Source organism: Eulemur rufifrons, chromosome 8 (assembly GCF_041146395.1).
Source record: "Eulemur rufifrons isolate Redbay chromosome 8, OSU_ERuf_1, whole genome shotgun sequence".
NCBI lineage: Eukaryota > Metazoa > Chordata > Mammalia > Primates > Lemuridae > Eulemur > Eulemur rufifrons.
In genome coordinates, this window is record NC_090990.1 from 96,611,865 (window position 1) to 96,631,661 (window position 19,797).

The 19,797-nt window shown below is 36.5% G+C and overlaps 1 long non-coding RNA gene across 4 annotated transcripts; it reads left to right on the forward strand.

Annotated features, from left to right (window-relative positions):
* Positions 1–6,400: 6,400 nt before the first annotated feature.
* Positions 6,401–11,490, forward strand: LOC138389859 (uncharacterized). Of its 4 annotated transcripts, none has more exons than XR_011234515.1 (4): positions 6,401–6,585; positions 7,381–7,454; positions 7,888–8,041; positions 10,907–11,490. It is a non-coding gene; the product is annotated as an uncharacterized lncRNA (long non-coding RNA). The 4 variants fall into 4 exon arrangements; XR_011234516.1 differs by having other exon boundaries at positions 10,913–11,490; XR_011234514.1 differs by lacking the exon at positions 10,907–11,490 and adding an exon at positions 8,263–8,407.
* The last annotated feature ends 8,307 nt before the right edge of the window (positions 11,491–19,797 follow it).

The window sequence follows — 19,797 nt, forward strand, 5'->3', positions numbered from 1 at the left end:
AATATTCCCTCTACTATAGTGAGGAAAGCTATTCAGAGGAATGTGTCGTGCTGGACCACTCCACTATGCATAGCAGGATGCTGAGGGAAACTGGGTGCTATTGACTGCCATGCACTGCAGAAGCTGGATGTTGGTGAAGCTGTCCATGTTGCAGCAATCTGGTATTAGTGAAGTCAACCCATGCTACAGAAACTGGCCAAGTGGATCACACTGGAACTAAGAAGGAAATTTCCTTCATCTTGCAATATCTCTGCAGTGCTCAGTATTGACAAAGCTTAACCTTCGCCAGCTATCAAGGCTCCATTTTGTTCAGAGCAGGCAATGAAAGAAAATTTGAAGCTGAAGGGCAACAAATTGACAAATGGTACACAAAGAAAAGTCTAAAGTCAATTATATTAACATATTGTTGCTTCCACTCAGGAGAGATTAACTATTACTCAATTAGTCCTTTTATCATAGAAATGTTTTTAAATGGGAAAATATATGAATCAACTGTTTTCAGATTATGAACAAAAGACAATGAAAGACTGTGATTCTTTTTTTTTTTTTTTACCTAGAAAAACTCCTTTATGTTGGGAAATTAAGAAACATATTTGTAAGCAAAGACTGTGATTCTTGGGAGAAGAAAAACATGAAAGTTGAGCTTCGTGATTGCGCTTTTGCCTAAAGGCATTTCCCAAAACATGGCACAGATAAATGGAGTGTAAGCTGAACTGAGGGGGAAAAAATTGAAGTTCAGAGCTTGATGTGGCTGGAAATTACGAGGCAGAGTATGGGAAAAGAGGAAGTTGCACAAAATAAGTGCTCCAGTAATATGCATAAACATCCCCTGAGTCTTTAATGGAATACTAAGGTACGCATACACAGGGCCAGTCACCACAAAGCTGGCAGAGAACAATTATGAAGAGATGTAGGCTAAACCTGTGGTCCCCAATCCCTGGGCTGCAGACCAATACTAGACCATGGCCTCTTAGGAACCAGGCTGCAACAGTAGGAGGTGAGCAGTTGGAGAGCCAGTGAAGCTTCATCTGTATTTATAGCTGCTCCCCATGGCTCACATCACTGCCTGAGCTCTGCTTTCTGTCAGATCAGTCACTGTTTCCCATGACCCCCAGATGGGACTGTCTAGTTGCAGGAAAACAAGCTTAGGGCTCCCACTGATTCTGCATTATGGTGAGTTGTATAATTATTTCATTATGTATTACAATGTAATAATAATAGAAATAAAGTGCACAATAAATGTAATGAGCTTGAATTATCCCGAAACCATCTCCCTGTGCCCCAGTCTGTGGAAAAATTGTCTTCCATGAAACCAGTCCCTGGTGCCAAAAAGGTTGGGGACCACTGGGGTAAATGGATATTCCAAAGTTTACATTCAGCTGGGAGATGTTGGTATTTGACTATCTAGAATGGAGATGCTCAACTGAACATTCTGGGCTCTCAATTGAGAACTCAGTGAGGCCATATGTTACAGGTAAGGCTACTCTAACCCTAAAGTAAAGGCTAATGAGACACGCCATCTCAAACTTAAGAAGAAAGTTCAACAGAGTCAAGCTGATCCACAAGTAACTCAAATACATAATGGAACAAAGTTCAATACTCTTTAAAGGTATATAAGAAAAAAATGCAACTCTACTCACATAAAATTAAAAATCTCCAGCATTCACTAAAAAACCTCTAGATATATGAAGAAGCATAAAAATGTCACCTACAGTCAGAAGAAAAATCAGTCAAAAGAAAGAGACACAGAAATGAAAGAGATGGTGGTGTTAGCAGACACGCATGTTAAAACAATTACAAATATTACAAATATGTTCAAAGATTAAGAGAAAACATGAATGTAATGAGAAGAGGAATGGAAGATATAAAAGAACCAAATGCAACTTCTAAAAATCAAAGAAATAAAATACCTGCAATGACGATTTTACCGGGTAAAATTAATAGCATACTATGAACTAAAGAAGAAAAGGTCATTGAACTTGAAGACAAAGCAATAGGAATTATTTAAAAAAGGAGAATAAAAGATTGGAAACAATAAACCGAGCTTCAGTGACTTCTGGAAAAAATAAGCAGTTCTTAGAATTTTGTAGTTTTTAATGCTTATATTGGTAAAGAAGAAAGGTCCAAACTCAGTGATCCCAACTTCCACTTTAAGAGGCTAAAAGGAAGAGAAAATTAAAGCCAAATTAAACAGAAGAAAAGAATAAAGATAAGAACTAAAATTGAATAAATAAAAAACAAACAAAAATAAAGTCAAAGAAACCAAAAGCTTTCAAAAATGTAAATAAATTTGATAAACTTCTAGCTAGATGAACTGAACAAAGAAAAGAAGACACAATTAAAGGAGAGTTAACTATAGATTCTGTACATATAAAAAATTGAGAAAGGAATATTGTGAAAAACTTGTGCCAATAAATTCAACCACTTATGAAGTGGATAATTCTTTCAAAGTCACAGATGATTAAATTTGACTCAAGAAGAAATGGAAAATATGAATGGCTTAATAAAATTAAGTTAAATCTTCCAACAAAGAATGCACCAGGCCTCAATAGCATCACTGGTGAATTTTATCAAAGATTTAAGGAATCACTTGTGTTAAGTTGTCACAAACTTCCAGATTGGTGAGGAAGTGAGAATATTTTCCATTTCATTTTATGAGGCCAGTTTTATTATGATACCAAAGTCAAGCAGTCTTTGCACATTACATAAAAAAGAGAAAACTAAAGAAAAACATCTCTCATAAATAAATATAGATATAAAACTCCTTCACAAAATGCTAGTAGGTGAAATCCAACAATATATAAAATGAATCATATGCCATGAACGAGTAAGAGTTTTAACAAGTAATCAAAGCCTGGTTTAACATTTGAAAATCAATTAATGAAATTTACCATATAAATAATAAAGGAGAAAAGTCATACATGATTAAGTCAAAATTGATTCAGAAAAAAATTAGGCAAAATTTAGCCTTCATTCATTAAAAAACCTCTTGGTAACCTAGCAATAGGAAGGAATTTTCTCAACTGCCAGCTGTCATCATAATTATAATTATTGGTTTCTTTTAGCATTACACAATTGGTTATCTTTTTAAATAACAAACCATAATTATAATTAATGGTGAACCCTGGGGTTTATATCATATGTAGAAGTAAATGAATTACAAACAGCACAAACAACAGGAATGGATAAATGACATTATACTGTTTAGTTTTCTTGTACTATATATAAAAATGATAAAATGTGAATTTATATTATATATAAAAATGATAAAATCTGAATTCAGAGTAGACTTTGGAAACTTGAATGTCCATACTGTAGGACAGCAGTGAAGAAAATTTCCATCCTAGGACAACAATGCAGAAAATTAAGGAGGAGGAGGGAGTAAAAAGCCAATATAGCAGATAAAACGTAACACTAAAAATGCATGATTAATGTAAAATAAAGCAAGAAAGAAGGAATGAGGGAGCAACAAATAAAATAAACAGAAAATAAATAGCCATATGGGAGACTTAAACCCAACCATATTAGTGACTACTTCAATGTAATAAACTAGCATCCCAATTAAAAGATAAAGTTTGCCAAACTGAATAAAAAAGCAGGACCTCTTATATGATGTTTATATGAGGTGCACTTTAAATGTAAATACCAGATAGATTAAAAATAAATATTTTAAAAAAGCATAATGGATTTCAGAAGATACATTATATCAGACAAAGTAGACTTTAGGATAAAGACTATTATCATAGATAAATAGGGACATTCTAAAATGATAAAAGGATCAATTTACTAAGAAGACATAACAATCTTAAATATCTATACATCTTATACTAGATTTTCAAAATAAATGAAACAGAAACTGATGGAACTGAAAGGAAAAATTGACAAATCCACAATTATGTTGGATATTTCCATACTTCTCTCTCAATAATTCATGTAACAAGTAGGTATAAATTCAGCACAACTATAGAAGAAAAAGAAAATATAGAAGAAAAAGAAAATATAGAAGAAATATATATATAAGAAAAAGAAAAGAACCTGTTGAAGAATAAAAAAAGAAGACCTACAGTTTCAATGAACTTGACCTCATTGTCATTTATAAAACACTCATTTGAGAATAGTAGAATGCACATTCTTTTCCAGCGTTCATGGGACATTCACTAAGGTAGGCCATTTGCTGGAATTTAAACAAGTCTAAATACATTTAAAATGATGAAAATGACACAGAATATCTTCTACTACCAGAAAGGAATTAAATTACAAATTAATAACAGAAAGATATGTATAAAATACCTAAAAGTTTGAAAATTAAGCACCACACTTCTGAATAACCTGTGGGCCAAAGAAGAACCACAAGGAAAACTGGAATATATTTTGAATCGAATGAAAATGCAAACAAAGCATCAAAATTTGTGTGATGCTATTAAAGCAGAGTTTAGGGATAAATCATAGCATTAGCTTTTTATATAAGACTAAAAGAATGGAGTAAAATCAATGATCTATCTCTCCATCTTATTATAAAAAGCTAGATAAGGAAGAACAATTAAACCCAATGTAAGTACATCCATCCAAGTTGTTGCATGTATCAATAGTTCATTCCTTTTTTGTAGGGTCGTTTGTCCTTTATATTGCTGAGTAATGTTCCATAGTAAGGATACTTTTTGGGTTATTTTCAATTGGATTGTTTGCTTTCTTACTGTTGAATTTTGAGAGTTTTAAAAAAGGTTCCTAGGAATCAACTGCAATTACCCTCCAAACTTTTATCAAAATTATAGATTCTTGTGATGCTAGTGGAAGGAACTCTGAAGCAATGAGAAGAAGAGGAAGCAATAATCTCTGAGGAAGAACCATTGTGACTTTTGTCACACAATTACAATAACAATGACATATTTTATTTTTTATTTTTAAATGTCAAATATTTTTATTAGAAAAACAGCAAAATGTGGTTGCACTTAGGAAAATATCTGTTTCTCTATGAAATTCATTGAGCACCTACCAAACGCAAACTTGTTCTAGGCACCAGTAAGTCTTTACTGGCTTGTTAATAGTAATATTTTAAACTTGAGAACAGAAAGGAGCATGATTAAATTAAATGATTAAAGTTAAGATTATAAAGAATAACATTTCCAGAATCAGCAGCCGAAATTTTTTTTTCCTGACATGATTCTGAATCCACAGCATCATTTATGAAATATCAGCACTTTCCACATCTTTTTCAGAGTGTACCTCGTAAAGCAGAAATTATTTGTAGTGTTGTTTGTCCTTTGCTCCAGTAGGGACACATTTTCTCCAGAGAATACTAGGCCAGAGAGAGAACCCAAAGGTATGGTGCTTTGGGTCCTTAGTGGAAAGGCCCCTTAGATGTCTATAAAATAGGAGGTGATACAATGTGCTGAAAGTGAGGGAGCTGAGAAAGGTTGGGCCTGAGTGCGGGAGAGACTGGGAAAACCCCACAGATGATGCAATGGCGGGGGCAGGTATGTAAACAGGCCATGAATCAAAGGATGGCGTCCAGCATAGTGAGGACAAGGCTGCCCAAGTCTCTCCCGGGACCAGTAATGTAGGAAAAGGAGAACAATTACACATTTCCACCCTGGGCATCCAGTCCTTTAAGTCCTGAGCATCACAATTTACATGTGGGTGAATCAGAGTTCACAGACAATGATACCACAAGGAGCCTGGCAAAGAGAAAAATGACTCTGACTTTAGCTCTTAGGAAAAGAGGGAGGGGTTCCTGCATGTCTATAAAGACTGTGATAAAGAAGGAATTGAGTGCAATGAAGGTCATGGCAGGTACTTTAAAAAGGGAATTTATGGTTAACTGATAGTGGCAGAGAAATTGTAAGCTTCTGGAGACCAGAGATTAGGTTGTACATTGCTTCATATCCACCTCTGCACTTAGCAATGCATAGATACATAGCGAGTACTCAAAAAGCACTAGGAAGGAAGGAAGGAAGGAAGGAAGAAAGGAAGGAAGGAAGGGGGCATTGTTCTGTGGAAGTACCCCTCTAAGCAGGATGAAAGAAGTGAACATACATGCCCTAGGGATTGGTCCTACAGCTGACAAGGCCAGAATTCAGGGAGACCTCATGGCTAAAGAGAACCTGGCAGTGACAATGGGAAGGTCAAGCAGAGTTGTCCTTTAAGAATGAAACAAGGACCTGCAAACTTGGGCTTCTGCGGCACGAAGCTGTTGGCTGTATCAATCTTTTCTCAACTCTGGCTGTGCCTGACATGAATGCTTTCAAATGATTCTGGGTCTTCTCATTACTGGAATCTGGGACACAAAGGTTGGGATGCAGGCAGTAACTGTTATTTTTAATAATTAACTATCATTGATTTCTCAGCCAAAGGTCATTCCTTTCCTACCATTCAGAAGCTCAGACTCTCAGCATCCATGTGCAGAAAATCATTCACAAGTTATTGATAATCTGCAACCCCCTCCACCTCCCACCCTGTGTGTGTAAACCCTGAGTGGTCTGAACTCTGTGACAGAAGCTCCCACCAAGTAGTGAGACACTTAGCACTTTGTGGGGGTGCTGTGTCACCTGTCCACACTGCTGCAGGCCTTGGACTTTGCTCAGACAGGTAGGAGAGGTGGCAGGGTGGGCTGGAGGACATGTGGTAAAGGGAGGGAAGACACTAGTAAAAGAGTTCAATCTGCTTTCTTATTCTCCGGCATTTAGTTGGGTAAATATTTTCCTGCTTTTCTCTTTCCTTAGAGAACAAGAACCCCTTGTTCCTTAGAAAGGGTTCTTGTTCCTTACTATGCGAACTTAGTTCTACAATTGGAGAAACTTCTGCAGAAATTTGCTTTTTGTTTGTGAGCCTTCACTGACTTCTCCCTTACCTGCAGGCTCCTTTTCTCTGAAACTTAGTATAAGGATAGTGAATTAGTTCTCCTTAGGCCCAGAATTAGAAAATACAGTTTGTGTAATGGAGTTACAATAGTGCCTTGAAAAGTATCGAGGACCTAACCACCCCAAGTCTCATCTGCACTTGCCTGAGGAGTCTTCCTGGGGTGTTGCTGGGTCAATGCAAAGGCCAGGCGAAGAAAGGGGAACTTGGTGGGGCTCATCCCAAGATCTGTGAAATAAATGTGACTGGTATTTGAATGGCATTATTATTAGAACATTTTCCTTATTATTTCTGCTACTTCTTTTGCATTGCTTATTTTTCAAGTTGCTGTTAAACTCAATTTTGAAATGCCTTGTTGAGCATGTAAAATTATTTTTTTTCTAAACAGAGGGCTTTTGTGTATAGTTATTAAGATCTTCATCAATCAGCTCATTATTACCATGAGGAGCAGAGAATTAAGGAGTATATTTTGAACAGCCAGAATGATGTTACAAAATAAATACATGCTCTACAATATATTTGCAGCATTTTTGCTAAGAGTATTGTCACGAATGGATTGCTGAATTTCATGAGAGGCTTTTACCACACCTATTGAGATGGTAATATGTTTTTCTTCTTATTTCTGTAATTGTGGTGAATTAAACTGATTAATTTTCAAGAGCTAAGCCCGGTTTTTATTCTTGAAATAAATCCAATACAATCGTGATGCATTACCAGGTTTAAATATTGCTGCTGTCCTTGTCAGATTTTGCTATCAAGTTATGCTCTGACAAAATAAATTGGGTCATTTTTATTCTCTGGAGCAGTTTTTTTAAGCTTGGTGTTTAACAGTGATCATCCAGGCCAGGTGTTTTTTCTATAGAAAGATTTTTAAATATGCATTCAATTTATTTAGTATAGGATTGTTCAGATGTTCTGTGTTTTTTGTGTTAGATTTTGTTTATTTTGATAAGATAAACGTATTTTTCTAAGTTTATTTTATCCAAAAATTTTCAAATTTGAGTATAAATTATCTATAATATCTTCTTATAGGAAGGTAGGATCACCATGGCTGACTAGACACAGGCAGTGTGTGCCTTCTCCACAGAAAGGAACCAGCATAGTAAGAAGATTCTTATATTTTGAAAAGACCATCGAGAAGAGAACGCAAGGATTCACCGGGGAAGTGAAGGAATCACAAAATTGGGTAAGGATGTTAGAGTAGGTAGTCAATTAGGTAAGGGAAAGGAGGAGGGAAGGGAAATGATAGTTAACTGGCTCAAATGGCCCTTGAGCAAACAGACTCAAGGAGAAGAAAAGAGCGATGAATTTCTCAGCATGTCACAGGTACAAAGTGACCTTTCCCCCATTATATATGAATGAGAACAGAATGAACACTGACCACTCAGCCTTCTTTGACTTCAACAGATGCAGACAGCAGCCACTCGGGGATCGGCACAGCTGCTCCTTTTGAGCCTGCTGCTCTGTTTTGCGAGAGCGCATGTCTGTTTCTGCACGAGCCTTTCCCAAGCCTGTCCATTTTCACTCAGTAAACTTGCCACTGTTGCTCGGTTGTGTGCGTGTCCTGAAATTCCTTTCTGCAATGTTAGCAAGAGCTTTTATGCCTGTGACAAAGAGAGGGTTCCCTGTCCAGCCAGGGGCTGGATGACAGCTGGGACAGGCTCCTGGGAACCGAGGTTGTACCCACAGCCACTGCATGGCTCGGAGGAGGGAATAGAGGAGCCAGGCACTCCCAAGCATCGCTGGGAAGGTCTCCACCAATCTGTTGTGAGCTGCTTTGGAGACTGAGACATGGGCAGACAGCATTTTCCACAGTTTCTCACCTACATTGACTGTTTGGGTGGGGCCACAGCCTTTTCGGTTGCAGGTCCAAGGCACTATTTTGAAGGGTTAACACTGGGCTGTACCCCATCCTCAGGCTGGATTTGGGCTGAGAAATAAGGTCTGGTATTCAATAGCACAGAAGAGTAATTACAGTTAAGAAGAATTTATTGTGTATTTCAAAATAACTAGAAGAGAAAATTTGAAATGTTCCCAACACAAAGAAATGATAAATATTTGAGGCGATGAATATCCCAATTGCCTTGATTTGATCATTATACATTGTATGCATATAATCAAAATATTGCATGTACCTCATAAATAAGTACAACTATTATATATCAATGAAAAGGAGAAAATAGGCCAAAATATGGAAAAAGGAAATTTTTATTGTACCCTATATTCATAGACTGAGATTCATATCTGCTCCCTAAGCATATAACAAAAGATGCCATAGATTTTGAGGAGCTTAATCTTTAGTTGAACATCATTGCACAAAAAAAGAAAAATAATTGTGCAAATAAATGTATGCTAAGTATTGAATTAGTGAGACAAATTAGAAGAAATGACTATAGCAAGCAATAAATAATCAAATAAAGACATTATGTCTTTACTATACACAAGTTCTTTGGCACCATAGGGAATCTGAGGAATTGCAAGACAGTCCCATTCTCAAAAAATTTACTTTCTATAGACCAAAAGCCTGTAAAAATGTGTCCCTAAAGCTTGTAATGGCCATGTCAGCTTCTTTTCCCTGTCTCTCACCTTTAATAGGTAACAGAGGAAACTCCTCCTGGAATCTACTTGCTCTCTGCTACTGTCCTCTAGCCCAGTGTTTGGAACAGACTGGCTATTTGTCTAATTTTCACTAGGAAAAGAAAATGTAAAAAAAGCAATATGGTAAAATTTTAAAATAATACTGAATTTATTTAAATAAGACACTAAATTAAAGGACTATCCTGAGATTACGATTTAGCAGTCTTATAATTTAAAATATTTTTTAATTTAATGAAGCAGTAATGATAATAGTTTTCTTTAAAAAATATTTACTTGGAAAAATAAAAAAGTGGGAAATTTTACTAAAGAATGACATTTTTAAAAAGTTACTTTTCACTGCTGTAGATAGTCTTTTTTAGGGGTCAAGCATCTGGCCCTTAATGACTTCATTTTGTATGTGGACATGATGGATCAGCTCCTGTTCTAATGCTTCTCCTGAGAGTCTCCCACAAGGAAGGATTAATTGTACATCCCAGAAAGGGAGGTCTTCCCTGTGGATTGAAGCAGAATTGCTCTTCGACAGTTGTGGGCAGGAATTAGAAGTAGAGAATGAGCTTTTATTAAATAAAACCGCAAGTCAAAAAAAAGAAAAGAAAAAAATAGAAGGTGGAATCTCAGAGCTGACATAATTTTTTCCCAAGAAATCATTGATGGGTAGGGTTATTTCTTCAGTAATGCAGCCAATTCCAGGCAGTTAAAAGGAATTTCTTTTTCTCATATTTGATCTCACTGTTATTTTTGAGAAAAATAGCATTTTTCTTCAGTAAGTGTTATTACTTCATGGTTCACTTAGCAAAAGGAACCATTTGGGGCACAGCTGTACTGGTGAGATACTGGATCACCATCGTGGGATCCACATTCACAACTCTTCCTGGATCTACAGCCCCTCCCACTCCAGAGCCCAATGTGAGAAGAGGAGTTGGGTGACTTGAATTTTCAAGATGTAAGAACCAAGAGGTGAAATCTCTTGTGATGAGCAGTAGGGTTTTGAGATAGAGAATGAACTTACAATTGAAGAGGTGGCCACATGCAGGGGAGGGGAACATGGCCAGAGAACAGGGTAGTGGTCTTGGATTTTATTCTTTTTTTCTGCTTTACTGTAATTCCTTTATGACATTTGTCTGATCTGAGGGGAAGGATCTTAATGCCATATATTGCAATCCATGGTGTTTGCCCTGATGGAGGCTGTTATGGAGTGAACTGAGAAGAAGCTGGTCTAATTTAGTTTATTTTATTGTGGGAAGGGTGTAAGAAAAGCATCAGCCTCTTTAGATGGACTATGAGATGCTTCATTGTCTGTAGTTTTTAGCAGCACAGAGAGCTTAAGGGGGTAGGAGGTGCAGAGAAGGCCCAAGGTACTAACATCATTAGAACTAAAGTTTTTGCTGCCTCTCATGGTTGGAAAATCTCACTCCTCTGGCTCAGAAAAATAAAGGTCCCTATATCTCTTGAGTTATAGAAGTCTTGGCATCTGGAACGAGGAGAAACTTGCTTCTTTCACTGGAGGGTGTTGGTGGCAAAAGTCTTCAAAGTTCCCAAGAGAAAAAAAACACTGGAAGGCATCAGCATGACTCACGCAAACTTCCCCTGCTCCTGGAAAGAGCTTGAGGGGATCCAGGAGAAGAGACAAGCTGTGATCCTCGTGCCTCCCTGGGAGAGAGTGACAGCTCTGCTCTGGTTTACTGTGTGGGACTGGGAGACGGCATTCCCAGGAAGGCTGCTGTGGAGCGGGATTATAGCAAAAGGTGTCCTTCCCCCAGGTAGTGCAGCTGAGTTTATAGTGCAGCTCAGACCTCCCCACGTGGAAAGATTTGCCAAGAAGAAAATACCTTGATACCCTTCTAAAGGTATCAAGCTCACAGCATCAAGTGCCTTTACACAGTCCTTAAGTCAGTTCTCCAGTGGAGGCAGTCCCACCCCTGCCCGTTTGGTGGTCTCTTCTTTTTACCTTTTATCTCAACTCAGGAATGGAGCTGTCCTTGCTCTCTTGTCTTAACTTGAAATATAATGTCTATTCTTCCTAGAGTGGATGATTGATTTTTTTCCTGTTATTCTCTGTTCTACCTCTTCTTCATTATTTTCTATTGAATGTCATCTCCTTTCCCTCTTCCTGAGAAGAGGGAAAAGACTCATGTCATAACCATTTTCTCTGTTGAAGGAAGTTGGCAGTTTTATAACAAAACTCTCGTTATTTTTTTCCTAAGAAAGAAACTAGGAGTGGGTGCAGTACAGTGGTCTTCAAATTTATTTTTTAACATTCACAATTTTTTTTGAAATTTTTTTAATGTATCTCTTAAATATTTGTATATTTATTTATTTGTAAGTTACACATAGTTTATTGTACTAATATATACATTTTAAAATACACAAAACACAACATTTAATAGATGAGTTAAATTTGAAATATATAATATTTTAAAATACCTTATCAATCGTAATCATTTGCAGCCTTTATTAGGTAGTATCTTAAAGCATTATGTATCCTTAAGGCAAAGTTCATCATTAATAATAATGGAAGTAAATGTGCATTGAAATTGTTTCAGCTCATAATGTGGCTGCTAAAGAGATTTACTAGCAGTAAAAGTGACAAGACTTTCATGTTTTGCTTGTTTTTTTGTGGTTGCTTTATGAGGATTATCTTCAATCTGCAGTTTCTTTGCAGAAATCTTTTTAAGCTCCTTATCCCTTTTATGGTGGTTAGTGTAGTAAAAACTAGATAAGATCTACATAGAGAGATGCATGTACATTTTTTGTCTTAAAATTCAGTATCCTAAACGCGCATAATGAGTGAGGTTCCCATTGTCAATGGCCCTGGTTGTAACTTCACACTCAGGTTACCATGTGTACTATCTGAGGCCATCTGATATAGGCACCAAGTGAGGGTGTCATTACCAATCTGCATGTTATATATTAGCAAAACAATTTTTCTTATAGATAAAAATGAATAAAATATTAAGTATTTTCATTCCAGACCAATGAATCCTTTTGTACACCCATCAGGGTATGTATAGCCTACTTTGGGAACCATCACTGGTTTAGTGAATATGTCAGAGACTCCTAGTGATCCATCAATGTCCCATTTGGAAACCCAAAATAGAGACAACATCCCCCAGATTTAGATGTAGCCATGTAACTACATTCTGGCCAATGTAAATGGAAATGGTGTAGAACTGCCATGCTGTGCCCTTAAATGGAAGAGGCATGTTGTCCCCTTTTCCTCTTTGTGTTGACTGGAAAGTTCATAAGATGGATGGATGTGGAACATTCACAAAGAGGCCTGGGATGAAATTCTTATGTTGAGAATGTCTGGGGAAGAAAAATAAGTAACACCAGCAGGATGACTGACTAGAGGTGCCTAATGCTTGTCCCTCCACAAAAAAGGACCAAAGCAATGAATAAACAACCACATTTTGACTACAATATCTGAAGGAGAGTGCTGGAGTGGTAGAGACCCTGTGGATCATAGAGACTCTTGATAGCTGCCCAAAATACTCTGCACTTGCCACCCCATATCCCCAATTGGGGTCAACTTGGAACCTAGAGGGACACTCCCTGAAGGAAAAAGGTAAGCAAGAGGCCCCCCAGAGCCCCAACTAAAGCCACAAAGACCTATAGTCTTTGCTTCTGGAGAACTCAGCAGTCCACAGAGATGCTGAGCCCAGTCTAGGGAAATGCCTGGAGTCCACAAGGCTACATTACTCCAAAGCATGAGCTAACATTGTGATCCCTTACCTGTGACCCAAACTGCTGCTGTAAGGCATCATCTTGAGACTGGAGCCATTACTAGAGGCATATGTTCTAGGGGCCAGTAGCCACTGCATTATTGTGTTTTGCCACCACTACACCATGACCGTACATGGTGGTACACCATTTCCTGTGAAGAAGCTACCCCCTGGGAATAAATTGCCTATGAGGCACTCCATCTTTCCCATCCCAGTGGCTACAGCACTCCAACCTTAACTACTGGGAGCCTCTACAGTGGTACAGCCATAACCCTGGTGCCCAAGCCCACGTGACATCCTGCCTTCCAAGGAACAGGTGGTCCTGCTCAGTGAGGAGGCCATGACTGACCCTGACAGAGCAGCCTGGTGCCCCTGCCCCCAATAGGGAGGTCATGTGTGATCCTGGCAGAGCTGCCTCTAACTACCTATGAAACAAACTGGCACTCCTGCCCCCAGCAGAGCAGTCTCCATGCACCCATGGTGTGCAGAACATCTGGTGCTCTCACCTCTAGTGGGGAGGCTGTACCCAACCCAGCAGAGCAGCCACACAAACTTCTGTGGCCTAGGCCACTAAGGCATTTGCAGGCATTGACTACAGCTAAAAGAACTGCCTGGAGACTATACCACTGCACTTACTCAGAGCCAAGGCTAACAAATCTCACTTGAACTATACCATAGGACACATCTGCAGGAAAAAATATTTCCCTACAACAGCCACTCTATAAAATTGGAAGAGTTAGTCATTCCTCCAGATGCACAGGTATTAACACAGGGACAAAAACAAAACAAAACAAAACAAAAACAAAAAACAAGGAAACATGACACCACCAAGGAAACATAATTCTCCAGTTACTGACCCCAAGAATGGAAATTTACAAGTTGTCTGAAAAGGATTTCAAAATAATGATCTTGAGGACACCCAGAAACATATAAGAGAATACAAATAGATAATTCAATGAAATCAAGAAAACAATTCATGATATTAATGAGAAATTCAACAAGGAGCTAGATATCATTTTTAAAAAACCCAGAAATCTTGGAGTTGAGGATTTCAATGAATAAAGTAAAAAATAAACATAAAAGCTCAGATTAAGCAGAATAAAGAAATTCTGAACTTGGAGAGAGGTGTTTGAAATAACCCAGTTGGAGGAAAAAAGGAAAAAAGAATGAAAATGAGTGAAAAAGTGTATGAGACCTATGGGATGCCATTAAATGAAGGAGTAAAAAGAGATGAGAAAGGCATAGAAAGCTTATTTAACAAAAATAATACCTGAAAACATCTAAAGACTTTGGAGAAATGTGGACATTCAGATACATAGAGTTCAAAAGATACTAATTAGATTAAACCCAAAGAGGTCTTCTTCCAGGCACATTATAATCAAACTGCCAAAAGTCAAAGACAAAGAGAGAATTCTAAAAGTACCAAGAGAAAAGTGTTAGTCCAAATATAAGAGAACAAACCCCCATTAGTCTATCAGAAGATTTCTCAACAGAAACCTTGCAGACCAGAAAAGAATGGAATGATATATTTAAAGTGCTAAAAGAAAAAAAATATCCAATCAAGAATACTATACCCGGTAAAGCTGTATTTCAGAAGTGAAGAAGAAGTAATGTCTTTCCCAGAGAAGCAAAAGCTAAAGGAATTCATCACTACTAGACTGTCCTTGAAAGAAATGCTTAAGGAAGTGCTTCTACCAGAAATGAAAAGACATTAATTATTACCAAAAAAATCACATGGAATTATAAAATTCATGCATAAAGGTAATCTCATAATCAAATTCAGAATACTCTATTGCTGTAATGGTGGTTATAAATATTTCAGATCTCTAGTATGAAGGTTAAAAATGGAAATGGTCAATAATGTCCATAACTAAAATAACTTATTAAGGAATACACAAACCAAAAAGATGTAAATTATGGCAAAAAAAAATTATAAATTTTGGGAAGGAGAGTAAAATTCTGGAATATTTGCCTGCAACCAGAGTTAAGTTATTATTAGCTTAAAATAGTATTTTATAACTAAAATATTTTCATGTTAGCCCCTAAGTGACCACAAAGAAAAAATTATAGCAGATATACAAGTGAGGAAAAGAAAGAAATCAAAGTTTGTCACTATAGAAAAACACCAAATTCCAAAGGTAAGCAACAAGAGAGAAAAAAAAGAAAAAAAGATCTACAAAATAACCAGAAAGCAATTAATAGAATAACATGTAAGTTCTTAGCCATCAATAATAACCTTGAATGTAAATCTATTAAATTCTCCAATTAAAAGATATAGAGTGGCTGAATGGATAAAAAAAATAGATTCATCTATATGTTGTCTACAAGTGACTCAATTCACTTGTAAGGACACACATATACTGAAAGTAAAGGGATGGAAAATAATATTTAATGCAAATGGAAACAAAAGCAGGAGTAGCTATGTTTATACTAGATAAAATAGACTTTAAATCAAAAATTGTAAAAAGAGAAAAAGATGGTCATTATTTAATGATAAACTGAGGATATAACAACTGTAATATATATGCACCCAACACAGGAGCACACAAATATATAAACCAAATATTATTAAATTTAAATGGAGAGCTAGACTGCAACACAACTCATGCTTAGCAATGGACAGAACATTCATACAGAAAATCAACAAAGAAACATTGTATTTATACTGGACTCTAGATCAAATGGACCTAAGAGACATTTACAGAACATTCTACCCAGCATTTTTCATCACACATGGCATTTCCTTCAGGACAGATCATATGGTAGTCCACAAAATGAGTCTCAATAAATTTTTAAAAATTGAAATCAGATCCAGTATCTTCCCTAACCACAATGGAATAAATTAGAAATCAGTAGCAGGAGGAATTTTGGAAACTGTAAAACTACAAGGAAATTAAACACATACTCCTGAGTTATGAATGGATCTATGGAGATATTAAAAAGGAAATTAAAACTTTCTTGAAACAAATGAAAATGAAAACACAGCCTACCAAAACTTATGGGATACAGTAAAAGCTGTTTTTTGAGGGACGTTTATAGCAATAAATGCCTACATAAACAAATTAGAAAAATCTCAAATAAACACCTCATGGAATTGGAAAAACAAGAACAAACTAAAGAAAAATATTAGAAAAATAGTAAATATCAGACCAGAAATAAAGGAAAGAGACTAAAAAATACAAAAGATTAACAAAATGAAGATTTTTTTGAAAAAATAAAGAAAATTGACATACCTGTAACTAGACTAAGATAAAGCAAGAATATTCAAACTAAAAAATCAAAGATGGAAAAGAAGTCATTACAATGGATACCAAAGAAATACTAAAGATCATTAGAATCTATTTGAACAACTGGATGCCAATAAATTAAAAGACATTAGAAGAAATGGATAAATTCCTAGAAGCATGCAACCTACCAAAAGTGAAAAATAAAGAAATAGAAAATCTGAACAGACCCATTATGAGTAAGGAGATTGAATCAGTAATAAAAGTTTCTCATCAAAGAAAAGCCCAGGACCTGGTAGATTTATGGCTGCATTGTACCAAACATTTAAAGAACTAACACCAACACTTTTCAAACTATTCCAAAAAACTAAAGAGGAAGTAATTCTTCCAAATTCGTTCTATGATAACAGCTTCACCTAATATCAAAACCAGATAAACACACAACAAAAAAAGAAAACTACAGGCTAATATCACTGACGAACATAGATGCAAAAATCTTCAACAAAAATACTAGCAAGCTGAATTCAACAACACATTAATCAAGTGGAATTCATCCCAGGGATACAAGTATGGTTCAACATATCCAAATCAATAAACATGATATATCACATTAATGGAATCAAAGGCAAAAATCATCATTTTAATAGACACAGAAAAAGCATTTGATAAAATTTAACATCCCTTCATGATAAAAACTGTCAACAAATTTGATATAGAAGGAACTTAACACAATAAAGGCCATATATGACAAATCCACATTAACATCCTAGTGGATGGGGATAACTTGAAAGCTTTTCCCCTAAGATCTGGAATAAGAAAAGAATGCCCACCTTTGTCATCCCTATTCAACATAGTACTGAAATCTTAGCTAGAACAATTAGGCAGGAGAAAGGACATTATGTAAAGTGAAATAAACCAGGCACGGAAAGACAAATACTGTATGATGTCACTCATTTGTGAAATCTAAAAAAAAAAAGTGATCTCCTATAAGTACTAAGTAGAATGGTGGTTTCCAGAGGCTAGGTAAGGTAGGGGGAAGGAGGGATGGGGAGAATTGATAAATGAATACAAAACTACAATTAGATAAGAGGAATAATTCTGGTGTTCTATTGTACAATAGGGTGACTATGGTTAACAATATTGTATTGTATATTTCAAAATGACTAGAAGAGAGAATTTTGAATATTCTCACCATAAGGAAATGACAAATGTTTAATGTGATTCAGATGCTAATGACCATGATTTGAATATTACACAGTAAATACATGTATCAAATCATCACACTGTACCCCATAAATATGTATAATTATTACATGTCAGTTAAAAATAAAATTTGAAAAAAGATAATAGAAGGACCCTGGGTCCCTGAGGATTCCAGAGCCACCATAACAGCCCTAGCCCTCCTACCTGGAGGAACTAAAATTAAATCTTCTTTAAGCCATTAATATTTGGGTCATTAATCTCTAGGAGTTAAACTGATATTCTAGTAAATGCAGTAAACTCTGTTCATAGCTCACCTGACCTTTATTCTTCCTATTTCTTTCAAAAGGGAACTCTAATTTTGTTGCAGACTATACCTCTTTCACACATATACATGTATCCCAGAGGAAGATGATCTACCCTTTAGTTCCTCAAGTGGGCCTAATTAGTCTGGAAGTAATTTCATTGTCCTACTCAGTGACATTCAGACATGAGCAATGACCAAACTTATTCAATGGGCTGGGAGGAGAAGTCTGCCACAGGACTGGTCTGGAAGAGCTAATGTCATCTTGTTAGCCTAGTGGGTAAAGAGGGGCTCAGCAGTACCTATATGCTAGGAATCCTATTTATAGTAAGATAAAGTAGTGTTTTGTTTTAAAATTCCTTCTACAGAAAGCTGTCACTTGTGTTTTAGGATTTCCTTCTATCCTCCTCCCTCCCTCAACATCACTTAGGTGAATGTTTTTTCTTCCATTATTTTCTTCTCCACATTCACGTGAAGAGGACATGTTGGCTTGAACTCCGAGGCCTTTCCTATACCTGCCATCCAACACTGCTTCATGGCATCAAACTCAGAACTAGTGACAGCATAAATGAAAGAGTTATTCAAGATGAGCCTGAAAGACCATCCTCATACACATTTCTAATGGCTGATTTGGTACAGAAAACTATAGCTAATTAATGAGATTTCAAATCTTTCCATCTGATAAGATTCAAACTAGCAAATGCCTCTCTTTTCCCTTCCCAGCAATCCTCCTGATATAATAAACTTCCAGTTTTCCAGTTTGACGCTGGCGTGTATCATGAAAGTCTTTTAAGTCATCAAAACTTAATTCAGATATATCAACTGTATTCTCTCCCATTGTCAGCATGCCTGCTCATAGGTCTCCTGCTAGCTTCCCCTGTCCCCACCCCATCAGTTCAGGGATTGGTACCCATCCCTTTTTAACACTCACAATTGCTTTCTAACACCATCCTGCTCTCCAGAGGTCCTACCTAGAACTAGCTGGATATTCTCAGGTCAAACTCATGAGAGGTATGGCATTTTGGTGTAGCCTTTGATGGCATCCTTATAATGAATAATGAACCACCAAAACCTCTGAGAGAGAAACCTTCAGAAGCCATGCTTACCCTTTATGGGAAACACGTGCCTATCTGTCTCCATGGAAGTGACATAGTCTATCTTCTTCAAGGCAGTTTGTCACCTTAAGGAATGTTTTAAAATTCTCCTCCAAAGTTCTTGTGAATATAATTATATAATCTACATGTGAGAGCATTATTAAAAAGTTTACATTTCAAAATTCCTCCATCTGTTGTTGAAAAGTGCTGGGGCTCTGGAGATAAATCATGTTGTTAAAATAAAAATTCCAGTTGGGACAAATATTCACCTCTTTTTCTTTTTCAGCATGTTATCTGGTCAGACCCACTTTTTAAGCCTTACCCAGAATATTACTAACTCTCCATAAAGTTGCTCTAGGATATATTGTATTGGTCATCAGCTGTCCGTTTGTTTAGTGTCAGATAAACCAGTTGCACTCTAAATTTTTCATATATTCCAATTGTAAATACCTTAAAACCTTGAGAATCAATATTTTGGGGTGGCCTAGTCTAGTCTACTACAAATACCCATCTCTTTGCTCTTAAAACTCTTCCAGTACCTTGAGATCCTCTTCTAGGTATTGTTCTTAGTTCATGTTATATGCATTATATTGTTGGATCTTCACAACCACATGGAGAAGTTGGTGCTTTATGATCCCCTGATTGTGGATTGATCATTGAAGTGATGCTAGAATCATAAACTACTGAATCTACTGAAGTTACACAGGATCATAAAAGTTATTTCATCATTTAATGCATTCATTTATGTCTGAGGAAACTAAAGCCCAGAAAGGAGAGAAGACAAGATGGATGACTAGAGA